General features: G+C 40.8%; 1 long non-coding RNA gene across 1 annotated transcript in view; it reads right to left on the minus strand.

Moving 5' to 3' along the window:
* LOC123801035 (uncharacterized) overlaps positions 1–17,744 on the minus strand; it is a 519,085-nt gene that overhangs the window by 123,960 nt on the left and 377,381 nt on the right. Inside the window, exon 12 of the long non-coding RNA XR_015725942.1 lies at positions 8,334–8,387. This is a non-coding gene — a long non-coding RNA (uncharacterized LOC123801035). The remainder of the gene's footprint in view (positions 1–8,333; positions 8,388–17,744) is intronic.

A 17,744-nucleotide genomic window follows, 5' to 3' on the forward strand; every position in this document is an offset into this window, starting at 1 on the left:
TCATTTCTTCACATAAAGCTACATCAAGTATCTTTATACATAACACATTGTCTGATGGAGAACAACTCAACAAATGGAAACAACTGTTAATAATGATCACCATCATTGTCACATCTTCATCATCCACTTCGATGGCCTCTGTCCCCACCACCAGCAACAGAGTTGGATTTAATACTTAGGATTTCTGGGCGTTCCATTCCTAGCGTGATCTGCACTCAAATTGTTTCCTCTAGCCAGCTCACACTCATGCTGGTTAACATGCCTCAAGCTTAGTGATTCCTGTGGTGTTAGCAGTACCTGATAAACCTGAAATAAGAGATTCTCTCATTCCACTCTATGTTTAATAGAAGTCACCCTTGTCTGCACACAGAAAAGCTAATGCCTCAAACTCAAACTCTTGGGACAGACAAATCAACCAGATGAAGCCACATTAGTGTTCAAGATTAATTTTTACCTGGCATTTCCTCAAAGAAAGATCTACGTTCTTGTGAAGGATATTTTTCAGGTTTTTTGGATTCATATTTATCATTTTCATGTGGGTGGTGAGTGATTTTATTAGTAGTATTCATTCAGCCCTATAATTTGGCAACTTTCAGCAGATATACTCACTAATTTATCATTGTGAATTCTATCTTCAATCAGAAGCAAAAAGTTCATTACTGCGTTCAACATAGTCCTTAATGAATGTGCTAATTGGGAGCACATTAGAACATTTCATTTGCTTCTGTGTTTATTTCTAAAGAAAAGTAGAGGGGCACCTCGGTGGCTCAGTCGTTAAGCGTCTGCCTTGGGCTCAGGGCGTGATCCCAGCGTTCTGGGATCGAGCCCCACATCAGGTTCCTCCACTAGGAGCCTGCTTCTTCCTCTCCCATTCCCCCTGCTTCTGTTCCCTCTCTCGCTGGCTGTCTCTCTATGTCAAATTAATAAATAAAATCTTTAAAAAAAAAAAAAAGAAAGAAAATAAAGAAAAGTAGAAAGTTTGGTTTCCTGCGTATGTTTACCATTAAGTAAATTTCACTATAACACAACCATTTCCAAGTTCCTCACCTCAGCACTGAAAAACTTGAAAGATTAAAAAAAAAAAAAATTTCTCCATCAAGATATTTTCGTAAGTGATATTATTCAAAGGGACATTGTTATAACTTTTAACAGAAATGGCTGAGGACATTACGGGGTGCCACCATCTTGTTACAAATTCATGATAATAACCAACACGAGCCTGCTGAGCCTGTAACACTCAGCAAAATCCCACTCTATTGCAAAATGGAAATTCACAGATTCAGTGCACGGATATTTACTTAGATGTTCACTGAAGGACATTTCACAAGGTTAAAAAAAAATTTACTTCCTAGAAGAATCATCCTTTCAAAAGGGCCCAAATTATGCTCAGTTCTCAAAGAACCCGTTTATAGTTTGCAGACATTGCTTTCTGGTACATATATCTGATAAAATGCCTTCCATTGTTTAAAAAAAAAAAATCATGTTTCATTTCTTGTTCCCTTGGTGTTCAAGTCACAGGCTGCTTCTTACTCCAGACCCTTATGGAATAGACTTGGCTGTTCAATGAGAAATAGGACACTGCTCCAGACGTGGAATTGCAGATTCTATCTCCATCCTCCTTCAGGACCCAGTAATTATTCTATTCAATAATGGCATGGAGTTTTGTTGTAATTCAAGTAAATCAGGGTGGGAAAAACAACAAACAAGAAAATTATAGCCCTGAATTTTAAAGAGAAGCTTTGGTCTAGTGTAGAGAGCCTGGGTCTCTTGTGTAAGGACATGAGTTGGAATCTCAGTCTGTCTCTTTCTTGCCTTTAAAACCACTGGCAAATCTCTTAGCCTCTCTAGAAATCATTTTTTTCATGTGCATAAATGCAGAAAATAATAATCTACCTCAGAATGTTATTGAAAGAATCATGAGGTAACATACAAAATACACTGGCAAATTATGATCAGCAAGGAAGACGAGGGTTACCATTATTCGTAATAATAATACCAGCAAAAATCATATCCTCCTTACAGCTTCACTTCAATGGGATGCTCACACCCCTATCTGGCCTATACAGGCAAAGAGCTGCAGACTGTAACATCAGATATCCAGATGGCTGGCTCTAGCCCTTGCCAGGCCTTCAAACTACTTTAGTCCTTTCTTACCTCCCGTCTCCGCTTACCCAAATATCACTAGTCCTTCAAGGTCTAACTTGTGTTTTATCTCTCCTTAAAGCAACCCCAAAGTCTCAGTTATAAAAGAAGGTGTACTAGGTGTCCCTTTGCATGATACAATCTGAGAGGGCAACAGGTTAGTTTCCACTATTATTAAACACCATCCTCAACATTTGGCATCTATCTTAAAATGCGACACACTAAAAATTTATAAGCATTTAACATTTTAAATACACACACACACACACACACACACACACACACACACACACACACACGGTTTCCACCTCAACCGGGTGTATCACAATTCAAGTCTAACACTAACTACCCAGAGTTACCGCAGACTTCACATGTCAAGTTTCGGTCCTCCACAATGACAGGCACACTTTGAGGAACCCCAGGCCACCCATACTTCTAACTGAATGATTATAAATTCAGGGCTCCCACAACCCCCACAGGTTCAATAACTTGCTAGAATAGCTCACAGAACTCTGGGAGGCTCAATGCTTATGATTATAGTTTTGCTATAAAGGAGACACATCGGCTAGGTCTGGGAGGGAGAACCGAGCATTCGTTCCCTTTCCCTGCGGAGTCAGGGGGCATCACCCTCCCTGCACATCAGAGTGTTCACCAACCAGGAAGCTCCAATAGGCTTTGCTGTCCAGAGATTTTACTGGGATTTCTTTATGTAGGTATGATTGATTCAATCACTGGCTGTAAGATTGAACTCAATCTCCAGTCCACCTCCCTTCCCCAGAGGTCAGGTTGCCCAAAAGTTCCAACCCTCTACTCACATAATTGTTTTTTCTGGTGACCCCATCTGGAAACTACTGAGGGACCCCCTATGGTCATCTCATTAGCATAACAAAGATATTCCTATCACTCGGGAAATTCCAAGGAAATTCCAAAAATTCCAATTTTGAAGCTCTGTGGTAGGAACTGAGGACAAAAACCAAATATATTACTTTACTATGTCACAGTATTTTCTGTTTGTTTTTGCCCCCCACAGTAAAGTATAAATTCTGTGAGGCCAGAGACCTCATCTGTCTCATTCACCTCTGTACCCCTACCAACAAGAAGAGTTCTAATCATACGGTAGATGCTCAATATTTATTAACTAAATGAATTAATAAACATATGGAACATGGATGAATCAATTCTACCATTACAACTTTTTCTTTTGAAACTTGAAAGACTTAGTAGTTCTCTGGCCTCTCATAAGAAAACACAAAATCTATGACAACAATCATTCATAAACCATCAACAGTCCAACCAATATTTACTGAGTACCCACTATGTGCCCAGTGCTGTTCTAAGTGCTACAAATTTAACAATTGGCCCATGTGGTTTTAGCACTGGCAAGTTCGAAAGCTGCCATGGTCTTACTGCTGATATTTCCTATTACCATTTCATGCAATACTTGAAGATTAATCACCCCAAATACCACTTGTATTATGTCTTTTGTAGATCAAATGCCTGGAATTTCATCCACACTCTACTAGATCAGTTCAAGATCTATCACATTCCAACCAAATTAATCACTCCCATGCTTATCATCCCCTAGGACGCATGCTCTATTTTTTCGAACATCAGAGCACATTTGACTCATTCCCACCTTCAAGCTCTTGCTCCTCCATTGCACCCTCCAGGGATGTGGTTCTCTGTTTTTCTCCCTTAATCTGTATCTGATTCATCTACCCATCATGATCCCGCAGAAGGTCATGGCTTCCCGCATCTTTCTATCCACAAAAACTCTCAATTCCCATACTGCTTGTGTCTTTAGTCTATACCACTGGGCTCTTACCTTACTAATCATAAAAATGTATTATAAAAGATTATTACCAATATTGTTCAAATCTGACAGAGTCAAATGTTAACTGATTCTTTTAAATTACATTCTCCACATCTGGAAAAGAGTTCTAGAATATTGGATTCCTATCTGCGTTCTCGTGAACTCCTCTTTTAAGCATTTAGAATCTGTAATTTAATGTCTGACTCTAACATTTTACAATTCGGCAAAACTGATTAAACAAAAACAAAATAACTTTAGGCACCATCCACTTATAAACATTATTATAGATTTTCTGCTAAATTCTTTCCTGCAGAATTTAACGTAATAAGACAAGCTATTTTTTTCCCCTAATCTTCAATACCTCCAAATAGATATAGGAGCCTCCTTATGGTCAGAAGTTTCAAGGTATATACAGCATACATGTATGTTTCTTTGGGGCCCACACCAAAATAAATAGAGTTATGATACAACTGTGTATTTGTCATTCACAATAGAAAATTATGTGGGCAGCTTTCATTATAGCTGGATAAATTTAGATAAATGAAGTGTGTCAACTCAGTAATTACTAAATGTTATATGTGAAGCAATTAAAGCATGAATGTCTTTAGACACTGTTGTAGCTACAGGCTGATTTTTTTTTTAAATGCATTGTGACTCAAAATAATAAAAGCTGCCTTAAAAATAAGTCAAAGGAGGAACAAAGGTGAAGATACCCTCATAAACATTCTACCTTTAGGAAGGTTGGATTTTACCCTTTGGTAATCAAGAGTATAACATAAGGTGACTTTTTACAACAACACTGTCTTCCACTGTGGTCAGAAATAACTAATCCATAATACTTTCAATGTTCCTAAGAGTGTAACTGAGGCAGGGACACTATATTTTTTCATGCAAGATTAAACTATGATTCAGCAACTAAGGCAAGACAAGAACCCACAATTCATATATTACATATTAAAACATACCCTCATGACACCCCTAATATCAGACCATTTCTCAAAACCAGCAAGGTTTGAATTCCCTTATAATGAACAAAATACAGCATATATAAACTTTGACAATAAGGCTATTTCAAACAATAGTAATTCATAGATGGTGTCCTAAAGCGAGTTGATCAATACACTCTTTTCTCTCTAAATATGTTGCAGTAAGATCAAGCCATGCATTCATTTGTTAAGCTCTGTGAATTCTCATCAGTTCTGGGAACTACCAATTTTACCTATATTGATATTTGGCTCTAACTTAAAATGGAAAATCAATATTTTAGAGAAAGAAATGTGCCTTGCTCTTTAATGTTTTTTCTCTTTCCCTCCCTCCCTCTCTCTCTCTTTCTCTCTCAATCTCTCTCATTCTCTCTCCTTTCAATGACCAAAAAATTTTCCCCAGGGTGATATAGTCCCAAATGCCAAGAACTGGTAATGTCTTGTCTAAAACACAGTGACAACTAACATCTGTTTGGCTATTATTTTTAAATCATTCACGGGATACCACCCAGTTCCTAAAGATCTGTCCATTTTGTCCACTGTTTCGTTGGTCCTTGTCAGCGGTATCTCTACTGGGTAAGACAGCCCCAGAATTAAGGCTGTATGAAACACGATGGCACGTACTATACATTTTTCCCCTGTCTCTGATTTTAAGCTGGGCACCTGGCTTCACAGAATAAAGTAACATTTCCCAGCCTATTAAGTCGAAGTAAGCAGAAGTAAAAGGTAAACATCCCAGGAGTGTTCTTAAAGGAGAATGCCCCTTTTCCTATTTCTTCTTCATATACCCTGAAATGAGAACATAGCAGCTAGATTGGAAGCAGCTGAATCACAAAGTAGAAGACATATATTGGTGATAAGGAGGCAAGGACCTAGAGCGAAACTACATCTCTGATGAACCAACTGGGGCACCACATCATCCCTTGGTTGCTTATTCCTGCCTTCCTACCTGTGAGAGAAATGTCAATCTCTACACTAATTAAACCACTGTTCTTTGAAGGTGTCAGTCACATGCAGCCAAATTATCCTAACTGATACAAACATAAAAGTTCAATGGGTATCTTTCCTTTATCTGGATACGTATGATGAGTACTCTTAAAAGAAGAACACATATTCCATTGTATTTGTCATTCGATTAAATGATCCTTTCTGCTCACCGCCTCTGAACTCTACTTAATACCTTAAAATATGTTCCTAAAATAATCAAAAACAAAAACAAAAAAAAAAACCTACACTTTTTTTAAAGAAAAGGAAATCTGTGTGATGCTGATAGCTCTATATGCCCATACTTTCAAAGCTACATGGAAACATCCCAGTATTATTTAGTCTTACGAGCAACCCTCAATTCATCAAGTACATGCAGTCACAAATGCCTAGTCCAACCTAAACGTAACCCCACGTCTTCACAAATGCCAGTCATCCGGAAGACCTTTGCTTTTACTGTGTACATAAACCAGCTCCAGTCCTACGAGGCCCAGGAACAGCGAGATCCAAAGAATCCCTGCACTGCTTGCATTCCTCGTCACTGAACTCTCATCAGTTTCTTCCTTTTTTTCCCATAATTAAAACCTTTCTTTAGTTTTCTGGGGGTGTTTCTGGTTTTATTATTTTTTTAAATTTTTTATCTGAGCATAGCTGACACACAATGTGACATTAGTTTCAGGTGTACAACATAGAGATTCAACATCTCTCTACGTTATGCGATGCTCGCCACAAGTGTAGCTACTATCCGTCACCACACAACGCTCCCACAACAACATCAACCATATTCCCTATGCAGTGCCTTTCATCCCTGTGATTTATTCACTGCGCCACTGGAAGCCTGTACCTCCTACTCCTCTTCACTCATCTTGCCCAGCTCCTTACTCCCCTTCCCTCTGATAACCATCAGATTGTTCTTTGTATTTATAGGTCTATTCAGTTTTTTGTTTATTTATTCATTTCTTTTGTTTTTTAGATTCCACATATGAATGAAATCATATGGTATCTGTCTTTCACAGTGTGGCTTATTTCACTTAGCATAATACCTTCTAGGTCCATCCATGTTACCAGAAATGGCAAGACCGACCGCATCCTTTCTATGGCTGGGCAGTATCCCACTGTGCACATACACCACACCTTCTTCACCCACATCTCCCAACAGACACCTAGGCTGCCTCCCTACCTTGACGATTGCAAGTAACGCTTCGATAAACATAGGGTGCATATATCTTTTTGAACTAGAAGTTTTATTTTCTTTGGGTAAATAACTAGTAGTACAATTACTGGATCATTAACTTTGTTTCCATCGACAGACAGGGCTGTTGTGTGTGTTTCAGATCCAATTTCTGACAATAAACACCACAGAAATTTCTTACCACCCATCTTTTTCACTCTGGCCCCCTCTTTCTGTACAATTCTCCCATCTTTCTTGTCTTTTCCTCATCTTCCTAGTCCTGGGACACCACTTTGTTTTAGAATTCTCAAAAGACTGTCTTTAATTCCTATTACTTTGCAAATCAGGGTAACCTTCTTTGACATAATCCTCTATTACCAGCTAGGAATTAAGGATGGAAGGAAATGGGGGGAGGCCTATGGGTACTTTCACAATCAAAAGTTGCACTGGCAAGGAGAACAACAAATACAGACATGAGAGATATAACCTATATCTTCATTTATGAATAGATATCAAAAAATAAAAGTATCAATGTGTCTTAACTTTAAACCAGATTAAAGTTTAAATAGCTAAAGGGACTTTCTTCTAGGTAAGAAAAATCGCTGTGAATGAAAAGGTCGCTATAAAATACCTATTCTCCAGACCTTCAGAGCACATTCTCCAGGATTCTGATTTTTCTTCTCTTTCCCATTCCATAAGCTCAAGCCCTCTACTTATAACACCACCAAGTTCTCATTTCTAGGGCATTGCTTTTTCTGCTAAATTGCATTGCTTTCCAAACCACTTCATTGGAGTTTCTTTTCCAAATTCATTTTTGATCTCTTGTGCAAAAGGAACAGAAGTACTTTTGACAACATGTCTCTTGAATTAATTAATGATAAGGTTGCCTCGTTCCCTTGAGTAAGGGCATGACCAGACTACATTTGTTTTTCATGAGTAAAAGGATGCACTCATCGTAACTACTTCTTAAAATCCTCATATAGAGAACTAAGCCTCTTTCTTAAAATCCCAAGCATGAATTCCTTCAGAAGATATTGTCCTAGAATTTTGAGAAGGATTTCTGCACTTTTTCTGATAATCATCAATTGAACACTTTTTATCTCCTGCTATCACACTGGTCACTAGAGCTACTGAAAGATAAGATGATTTGATTTTGTACTCTGGAGGAGGGAGAAAGTGGAAACGAGATGTGATAAAGATATGATAAGGACCTATTTGAGTACAAAGAAGGGGCGCTTACCTTCATCAGGGAGGTACCACTGAAAGCTTCGTAACAGAGATATCTGAGTTGACTCTTGAAAGACAAAGGAAATAAAAGTTACATAGAAAACACCAAGGCTTAAAGGTCACCTCATGCAAACCAAACAACATGAGCAACGATTTGAAGGCATCAAAACTTCTGTGCCAGTAGTTTAGAATTGTTGTAGCAGTAACTGTAAAGTGAGAAATGGAAAAAGATATGTTACACCTTACTCATGTGTTTAGTTACTTCTCTGTGTTTCTTCTGTCTTCCCCATTAACACTGTAAGAGGAAGAATTCTCTCTGCCCTTATTTCCTCAGCACCTAGAACAACATAGTTGCTCATTAATTGAGCACATAGGTGCTCAATAAATATTTAATGATTGAATGACTCTTAAGTATAGACAGGAGGAAAGGTCGTACAGCATAGGGACGAAGAACATGAGCTCTGTCCAAAAAACTTGTGCACACATACAAGGAGGCATGTCTAAGAATGTGCATGGCAGCACCACTGAAAACAACCACGTCCTGGATACAAGCCAACGCCCAGCAACTACAAAGCAGAGCAATCAAAGGTAGTATCTGCACAAAACGGTTTGTTACATAGTGTCGAAGTACAGTAACATAGGTGAGACTGCACAACAACATGTCTCAAAGAACTATGTGCATTATGACCGCTTTTTGAAGTGAAAATCACCTAAAATAAAAGTGTATACCGTAGGGGAAAACAGATGATCACATAAGTGTATACAAAAACAAAAGTAGGTTCAGAATGACAATAACTTCAGAGAAACGGGGAAGGGAAATAAAAGCATGAGTCATATTTTTAGGTTTAGATTATTGTCAAGGTCTTAAGAGTCATGTTTTGGGTGGCATTTTGGGGTATGATAACATTATTAAAAATACTGAACTATCCATGCATGGCAATGTTGAGAACGTGTCATAAAACAAACACGAAGCTGATTCTGTGCAACCAAGACCCAAAACAAGGAAAAGGAGGGAAAAGGGGTGATCCTGAGCTCCTGTGTTCTCCTGGAAGTGGGAACAGGGGCAGGGGTATTCCATGCTCTGGAATCAGGCCATCTGGGCTCAAATTCCAAACATGTAGTTTTCTAGCTGTGTGATCCTGGATAAATTCTTTAAAGACTTTGTGCCTCAGTTTCCTGAACTCTAAATGGAGGGAATAAAAACAATACCTTCATTTTAGGGCTGTTTTGAAATTAAATATATGTAAATGCATATGTCTACCACATAATGTTAAGTAAATGTTGTAATAAATCCAAAGAATAAATGAATACTGACTGTTAATAGTACAGGACCAGAAAGTAGAAGACCTTGCATATACGCTAAATAGTTTCTTCTTTACCTGTAAAGGCTTTGAGAACTCCAGAAAAAGTTTAAGTCAGGAGATAGTATGATTAGACTTTCATTTTAAACAGGTCCCCGTAACTGCAATATCATGGAGGAGTATAAGAATTAACAGGGAGGCCAATTAATGTAATATTATAATAGTTATGGAGAAATATGATGGAATCCTAATTTAAGGCAATAGTGGTGGAAAAGGAAAAGTGAGGACAGAAATGACAAAACAGTGAGGAAACAGAATCTTGGTGCACAGTTGTCTGTGGATGAGCTTGGAATGACTCCCAGAATTGAGGACTGTGGGATGAGTGAAGGCTGGCACTGTTCCCATGATAGGAAATACAGAAAAAATGGAGGTTTCCCGATCTAGATACTATTGACATTTTGGCATGAATAAACCCTATACATAGAGAAAGAGCAGATTTACAGGGGAAGATAATGAGCTCAGTGTTGAATATATTGGATATGTCAACTTTCAGATGCCTCTGGGGCATACAGGTGGTGCTATCTAATAAAGAATTAGATGTTAAGAGTATGATTCAGGACAGAACTCTGAATTTACAATATAGATTTGGACACTTAATTTATATACTGTAACTAAAGCCATGGGAGATAGAGTCCACCTATGGGGAGCATATGCAATTAAAGTACTGAAAATATACCAGTTCAGTGATGAGCAGAAGACGATACACTAGCAAATAGATAATTTCTTTTTTCTTGTCTTATTGCACCTGCTAGGACCTCCACTGGAGTGTTTCATAGCAGAAAATAGCAAGCATTAATATGTTGTTCGCAAATATAATAAGAATGCTTCTAAAATGTTCACCACTTTGAATGGTACTTCTTTCAAAATGTTAGTGGATGTAATGACAAAGATTGCTAAAGAGCTCATTTCCAAGGAGATAAAAATTGGACCGAGGATACAGGTAGAGGAATAAGCTTGAACAAAGTGGCATACAAAGGCAAATGTACCTCTTTCTCCAACAACAGAGAAAAGGAAGTGGGGTTTTGATTGTTTTCTAATAATTATGTCCCTTTCTTCTGTATAAAATATATGAAGTATTTAACTTACTTAGACTAACTTTCATTGCTAGTATGCCAATAAAATCAGACCAGTATTCTGAGCTACACATTTACAGGTTTGGGGAATAGAAAGGAGTTTATGCCTACTAGTCTCATCTTTTTTTTTTCCTGGTAGGTAATCTGGATGTAGACATCTTAATGGATCCAATGTGCCCCCCACAAAAGTCTAGCAACCCAAAGCTTCACATGATAAAGCTGAACAGGACTGACCCCATTAGGGAAAATGATCTTTATATATGATTTTGCTCCATGATTAAGTTAAATTCTGCTGTTACTAAAAGACTTTAGAAACATTTGGAAATTCCCTCAGGTTGAGACAGAAGAATCCTCTCAGAAAGGCAGCGCCTGGGTGGCTCAGTTGGTTAAGCGTCTGCCTTCGGCTCAGGTCATGATCTCAGGGTCCTGGGATTGAGCCCCGCATTGGGCTCTCTGCTCAGGGGGGAGTCTGCTTCTCCCTCTCACTCTCCCTCTGTGCGTTCTCTCTTTCTCTCTCTAATAAATAAATAAATATCTTAAAGAAAAAAAGAAAGAACCCTCTCAGAAAAATGAAGATGCTGAAATAGAAAATCCAGAATGATGCAAGTCAGGGCTTGACAAACTACAGCTTGCAGACCCTATCTTTCTGTTTCTCTACAGCCCATAGGCCCTTGCACTGGCTAGCACTAGAGTCATAGCAACCAATCCCAGGCACCCACCCTGTGTCCCATGCTCCATCTCCACCTGCCTCCCCAGCCCACAGCTGACCCTTGCTGCTACCCAGAGCCAGCTCTTATTGCCCCTTGAATGTGAGGGGCTTTGCTGTTAGCGCTGGGGGATGGACCCTCAACCTAAGGGTCACCTCGCCACCAGGCCCCACCTCTTGAGCCAGTTGCTCTTCTTCTAGCAAACAGGTGCAAAGCCTACCCACCACCTGGGACAGCCCATTCAAGGCAAACAGCAGAGATTTTCTCCCTTGTTGTAGAAATGTCTTCAGTTTTGCCTCTTGATCCCACAGAGCCTAAAATGTTCACTAGCTCGCACAGAAAAAGTTTGCCAATCTCTGGAAATTTCTTGGACATTGAGTAAGGGGAGGAGCCAAGAATAAAAATTTCTTCCAAAGAAATTTGCATTCATTTGTCTAGCTAGGGAAAAATGTATCTTTTTCTTCCTAGGTAAACTGAATTACCAAATGTAAACAAGAAAACTTTGTTACAGTTAGGGTAATGCAGGTCGTCTTATCTGGAACACCCTGACATTTTAGGCCTAGTAAGTCCTATGCACTGAGGGATAGAAGGAGCATCCCTGACCCCTAACTTCTAGAGCAGGGAGCAACCACATGCCTCTCTCCAACAACCAAAATGTTTCCAGACATTGCCAAATGTCCTCTGGGATGGGACCAAAATCACCCCCCAGGTTGAGGACTACTAGAGTAATCAAAAGGTAATCAAATCCCCCAGACCTGGCTCTTCCTAGTCTATCAGTATTTTAACTTGGTATAAATTACTTCATCACTTCGGGGAAATTATTTTAACAGTATTCTTTCCCCAGTAAGCATAAGAATATTAATCGCTGGGATATCCGTATCAGAATCTTCCCCCCCACATGCACCCTCGGTGATGTGTACGGGGAGGGGAAGGGTAGTGGGGGACCGGGTGGGAGGTAAAAAGGGCAGCACGTGAAAGCAGAGAGAGGAGGTGAGCACTCCAGCCAATGAGGGTGCTTCCCCCCTGAATGTGCTGGAAATACAGAAACCAGGAAAGGGGACCAAGCTAGGAACCAAGGAGTTGTTATCCTACAGGAGTCCAAAGATTTGCCAAAGACAAAGAGGCCAGAAGCATGGATTAAAGCAGGGATGCAGAGCCTGGACAACGATGGCAAGCACATCACATAAATGGGGAAACATCCAAGACAGTTGCTTTGAAAGACTTCACTGCCTATGGCTATTATTTGTAGCTGCCATATGGCATCTCAACTGCCTCGCAAAGCTGAAAGGGCCAGAGAGGATATTGACATAACTGATCTGATCTTATTGGCACTTTGGTCACAAAAGGAAAGAAAATCCTTTATTCCATTAGCAATTCATAAGATGGAGGACACGGTGGGGCACCTGTATTAAAGGAAGCCAATGTTCGTTTCTGAAGCTTCAGGTTTCCCGACACTCACAAACCAGAAGGCCCACAGCCAGCTAAGACAGAGTCTGTGTAGAAAGGGGCTCTAACCCAAGAGGGACTGGAGGAAGAACAAGTTTAGAGGGCTAGCGCCTTCCTGGAGCTTGGCTTCCTCATTGCTGCCGCCCCCTCAAACTCTTTGTTTCATCTCCCCTCTACTAGGTGCAAATCTGGCTTAGTGCCACCTCTCCTGCCCAGGAGCCTCCCCAGACAATCTCCTCCAGGCTCTGGCTGCTTCCGCCACTGTAGCCACGCCCTCAGCAGCAGGGAACGATGTACTGGATTACACAAGTGCTTCTGAGAGTAAATTTTTTTCTCTCTCTGTATTTTTCAGTGCTTTTTGTGTTCTGTCCCTCTTACTTTTATTAGAGTGCCTTGCTCCTACATCATTCCCCGCTGTGACCGGGACAGTTGTCTGCCGCGCGGCAGGTACTCGGTAAATGCGGCCCGCCTGCATGACCACTCAGACAAGGACTCCCATCCCCAGCATATTAATGACAAGATTTCTTTTGAGATGACATAGTTGTTGTGTTATATCTATGCTGGAGAGTCTTTGAGTCTCTGTTGGTCTCTGCCTCATTATCTCTTTTTCTAAAGGCTTTATCAGTCATACACACACAAGAATTCTAGCCATGTCTTTTCCCCTAGGAACGAGAATATGGACAAGAATAGCAAAATGAGATTCCAACTCAGAAAAGAACACAGAATTTTCCCTAAGAGAATCTAAAAGTGGTGGGGGGTTGAGGGTGGGGAGGAGGGGGGGTGGAATTCAATGAATTGGAGAGGAGTAAATTTAAAAGAAACAGAGGGTGACAAATAGCAGAACAATAGCACTTCTTTTAATGGTTTGACCTTGAACACCCTGGATCAATTTGTGCTTGTCTTAATGAGAGACCATAGTCTTCCTGCCTCCTTGACAGCAATGGCTGTTGGTGTGAGCCATAAGTACACTACCTCAGTATGTTGGTATAATGAACAGCAATGACCATTCTCACCATTTAACCCTTAAAGTTCCCCCCAGAATAACAGTCTCGGGAAACGCTCCACAGTAAGTTAATTGGGAGAGCAGTGTGGGAAGCACCTTTTCCTCAAGAGGCATTCCACACACTAGCATTGCTAACTCTGTTATGTACTGCATGTCCCCACCTTGTTTTTCTTTGACCATGAGAGCCTTGCATCCTATCACCCACTCGGTTCCAGTCCATTGCCATGCTGAAAAATCACAGCTTGGCGTTTTAGGGTGAGGCCAGAGAAGGAACGGGAGGAGCAGCCAGAGGCTGCTGTCCAAATTATCTCCCTTCTAGTCCTATAATCTTACTAGGGAGCAAAGGAGCACCAGATGGGCCAGTCTCTCTCCCCCATAGCAGAAAGCTTTCATTAGCAGACACAGTGAGGAACAAAGAGAATGAAATGCATTTACTCCCTCCCTCTGCAACTTCTGGAGGATTCCAGAAGGCAGCCTAAGGCCAGCAGCAGGGCCATGTCCAGGACTGATCCAAGCAGGTAGCTGCTGGGATCTGGATGGAGCTTGGCAGCCACGAGGCTGTGTCAAGTCAAGAGAGAATCCTGAAAGATAAAGTAGGAAAGAGGGACACTGGGTCACTGTCCTTTCTGGTAAAAACAATGAGTGCAACAAACCAGCATGACCTCCCAAGCCAGGCAACTCACTGAGCTTCCTGTTGGTGCTTTTCATTCTGTTTGGAACGCTGTGAGTGACAGTTGCTGGATGAAAAAAGAAAAAGACAAGTCATGACACCTGTTCTTTTTCTTCCTCCTGTAATATCAGCTTCACATCCTGCAGAAAGGCCAGAAGTTATAGGATGACTCTCTGTACTGTCTGCTGTTAATGAGGCCTCCACTGACATTTCCCCGCTAGACAGTGAACAGGTAACGATCTCGGTTCTGAGAAAGGAGAGGTGGGTCACACCTGGGGGCACCCCTGATTATTTCCAGCAGCCAAACCCTACCTTGGGGGGACCCTGGCCCTGGCAGGTATACTAATCATGGCCGGCTGGCTGGGATAAAAGGCCCTGGATTATTGGGGTGTTGGCCATGCCAGCCTCAGAGCTTTTCCCAGAAACTAATGTTAGGGATTTGAGAGTGAGCTGCCTGGCCAGCGAAAGGTGCAGGTTCTCCTGCGAAGCTCTTCAGCTGCCCACGGGGGTGTCCCAGCATTTGCTGACACTCCCTCATGCCATCTGTAGATGGGCTCTGCCTGGCTCCATCTAGAATCTCACCTGCTTGCAGAACAAAACACTGATGTTACCAAGACTGCTGTGTTTGGTTCCCCAAAGCTGTCCCCAGACAAAGGTCTCTGGGAAAAGTACACTTCAAAAACACTTCCTAGGATGACGGTGTTTGGGGGTGCTTGCCAGGCATGTTGATTTGCGTTGGTAGAGAGCATGACCCTTTTATCCTTCTCACCATCCCAACTTCCATACGCATCATCCCCAGAGGCTAATGTGTGCAGCTCTGCCCCAGCTCAAACGTTGCACATTTGTGTCACCCACGAACCAGCTCTCTTGTACGCTCCACATTCTGCTGTCCCTTTTTTTTTTTTTCCTTTAGCTCAGTATAGCATTACATTCCGAGCAAATGCTACTTCCCTGACTATGATTGATCCCCACTTACTTCATCCTGAATGCAAAGTATTTGATTTCGAGTGTGGTTCATTCTGCTCGGTGAACTCATTATGAAGTCAAGCTGAACATCTCGCAGATGTGAAGCACCTCGTCTCTGAGGTTCAGCGATCTAATTTGGAATCTCATTATAGACCTTAGACTGGTGGTGGGCACAGGGGCAACTACCTGGCCGGTGTTCTCCTGCCCATCTCCTATCCCATAAAGAAACTGTCATTTCAATACCGGCACACCAGAATATTCCCCGTTTTGGAAAATAGCTTTATTTATCTCCCCACAAATGCCTCTTGGCACTGATGAGAGAGTAATACTTTGTAGGCTATTTTATTAAGCATCTCAGGAGGTCAGGTGCTGAAAGCGACAGCTCGCAGCTGCTGGCTTCCCATCTATTTGGGAGGCTTCTGGATGGATCGTATGTTACATTATGTTACATTTTCTAAAGTTCGCAGTGTGGTTGTCATTTTGCTAAGAATCTATATGCCAAGAACCTTTGTCTGGCACCGTAATGTAGTTTAACTCTGGGACAATCTGATTTCTGGTGTCTCTATGGTGGATGAAGAGAGAATGGGGTTGAAATAGAAAGTTAGCTCTATTTGCGGAGAGATGCATTGACTCTGAAAGATTGATGCATTCATTTTTTTCGCCTATTTGGTGCTTTCAAAACCAATGAGCATCCAAGGCCCAGTTCTGGCTACTAATGAAGCTTTTATTTCTCCACTTTCTATCTTAAAACTTCGGTTAAGAGAGAATATTTGCTTTTCCAATTCGTTGCCATTCCCCATAGAGCAGGCCTAGCCTTGAAGACAACTGGAACTTTGTTTCTCTGCTATCGAAAAGTACAGAGATTCTTGAATCACACAGAAGGGAAGGTGAGCAGACAGTGTTTGCATAGATTAATAAATCGGGATGGGCTAATGCAGCCATGTCCCGCAACACGTACAGATGTTTGTCTTGCATTTTATATTCAGCAAAAACACAGGTTTTCCTAGCATCACACCCCACCTCCTTGACTTCTCAGTTTGATCTAGGAAAGGGGTCTGCGAACCACAGCCCACAAACTAAATCCATCCACTGCCTGTCTTTGTAAATAAAGTTGTTTGGAACAGAGTCACAAGTAATTCATTTCTGTCTGTTGCTCCTTTCGAGCCTCAGAGGAAGACGGGAGCAGTTGTGATAGAGACCATACAGTCCACAAAGCCTAAAATTTATTTTCTGGCCCTTTATGGGAAAAGATTTGTGACTCCTAGACTAGGAAAAGAAATATTACTGATTTTATTGAATTCGTGTTTAAAACAGCATGTATGCTGAAAATCATTTTTAGTGGGAGAACTGGGATTAGGATTACAATGAGCCTAGAATAGGAATCAGGTCCTGCTGGCCTTTCAAGAAGGCTTTCTAATCTTAGATCTCTGCTATTTCTACCTCAAAAGTTTTTTGAATAGATTGGTTAATTAATAGCAATAATCTGATACAATTTATTCATAGTTTGAATGGCTTTCAACTTGGAAAAGCTGCCTTTCCACTGACTTTTGATTTCCACTTATGGACTTGGAAACTAATTATTTCATTTTATTTTTATTGCATTACATTTTGATCACATTACTCAGGAAAGGTGGAATTAGGAATAAGTGATAGTAAAATTTTACAGCATATCCACCCCATAAAATTGTCTCATTGCCTATATCTCTCCCCTTTTGGTCCTCCGTTCTGATAGTGTACCTTCAGTTGTTATGACCCATTAGAATGTGCCGGCAGCTTCGGTGGTGGCTGACCATGAGGACTGGCACGCACCACACAGCACTTTGTGGTTGGGAGGATGCCAACCATTTATGACCATTGCCTCCCACATTCTACTTAAACACGAGTTACATGCAGCCATTTGAGTATGGTTACAGTAAAGCAATGAGACTAGATGGAGGGATAAAGAAATACAGATAAGTAGATGGTAAGATAGATAGGGAGATACATAGACAGATAGACAGATGAGAGACACAAGACTAGGAGTTGAAAGACCCAGATTCAAGTTTTGCCTCTACACTTAACTCAGCCAAGTCAGCTAGCCTCCTAATAATAGTAATGTATTATGAGAATGTCATAAAATATTTTAAAGAGGAAATCTGATAATATATCTGAAGTACATTTAAGTGAAAAGTTTATAATTATAAACTTGTTGTGACAGG

This window comes from Ursus americanus, chromosome 10 (genome assembly GCF_024610735.1).
Source record: "Ursus americanus isolate L20-20 chromosome 10, mUrsAme1.1.p, whole genome shotgun sequence".
Classification (NCBI taxonomy): Eukaryota; Metazoa; Chordata; class Mammalia; order Carnivora; family Ursidae; genus Ursus; species Ursus americanus.